Source organism: Alligator sinensis, unplaced genomic scaffold (assembly GCF_000455745.1).
Source record: "Alligator sinensis unplaced genomic scaffold, ASM45574v1 scaffold1086_1, whole genome shotgun sequence".
Taxonomy (NCBI): Eukaryota; Metazoa; Chordata; order Crocodylia; family Alligatoridae; genus Alligator; species Alligator sinensis.
Window position 1 is genome coordinate 895,439 of NW_005842600.1, and position 1,513 is coordinate 896,951.

Below are 1,513 nucleotides of genomic sequence, written 5' to 3' on the forward strand. Positions count from 1 at the left end.
ATTCCTCTTTCTTGCCCAGTGTCCTGACCCTGAATGACAAAGTCTGAGCTGAGCTGTATGGGACAGAGACTTTTTCCTCCCACCTTGAGTGTTTACACTGCCACGCACCAGGATGCCCTTATCTTGGTGAAAAAGTCACATCTTGGCTATACTGCAGACACCAGGGACCATCTGTGAAATCATCAATAACATGAAGCATCATTGCCGGGCTAAAAGCAAGCAAAGGCCGGGGATTCATAGCTCAGTGCCATTATTTTAGGCTCTCTGCAGACTCATGCCATCGGCTTATACTTGATTCATATTTAAATTTTTTGCTTCACAAGCCCAAGGTCTAGAAACATACGGGTGTCTTAAAATGAGTACTCAGTTTCAGCACAACCTGGCTCCATCTTGTAGGCCACTTGAATGCACCGCAGGAGGGCTGCCAGGTACCCTGCTGTGGCCGATGAACATAGCTCTTTCTTTTTTGTCCTAATCCAGACATGAGTTCCCAGGCACTCCGGGTGCTCAGGCAGTGAGTCCTGAAGAGGTTGGTGGGCAGCACTTGAGGGCAGTACTGTATCACTAGGATGCCTCCTCCTCAGGTGTATATGACAAACAGCAGGCCAGATCCTGATGTGGCAGGAACCATCAACGATGCAGCATAGATTTCCATCAGTGGAGGAGGAGGCCCAAGCTACATTACCTGGAAAAAGCTGCCACTGTAGCTCGCAGTGGCCAGGTAACTACTAAGGACTCATTTTTCCACAGACCCAAGTATTCACCAACATCCCTGGGTCTGTTGTCTCAGAACAGAATTCTGCAGAATTTTCTGTATCCTCGGCCAGACTGACACTATCAGCTCAAAACCCTCCAAAAGACCAGACAACACTGAAAGGCACCGTTCCAGATGGAAAGGAAGAAGGAAATTCAAATGACATTTTGCATGGAAAAACCTGCCTGAGATGTAACCAGGCAAATATAATGAAAAAAAAAAGAGCTGGAGTTTGGGAACTCCTCTCTTTTCTAAACAGCTTCTCAGATTTGCTCTGAACTTGTCACAACATGTTTGCGCATTCTGTAGTAAATTGTCATGTATGAATTTGCAAGCAAGCTGGTTTGGTATTGGTGGAGCTGAGGGTGTGCGAGTGTTTAAATTAGTCATTATTCTGAGAAGAAAGCTCCTACCCTAATAACTATGCAGAGACAGCATGACTATTCACAATGCAAGTAATAACATTAATGGGATCCAAGTCGCTGACACCTAAGAGGTGAGGTGAAACAGAGCCATTTATTTTGGAAGCTGCACACCAAAATGGGACGCTGACTGATTCCATTAACAACCAACTCTATTAGATCGTATTTTTATTCTTTGCAGCTGTCTAAATAAATACCAACATTTAAAGTGTAGAATTATGAGTAATTGCTGAAGTGGGGACCTAGGTCTGTCAGAAAGAAGTTCAGAAACTGAAGAAATTCAGGAACAATCAGTTAATAAACAAGCATAATGAACTGCTGGTTTTAGTTAATAGTG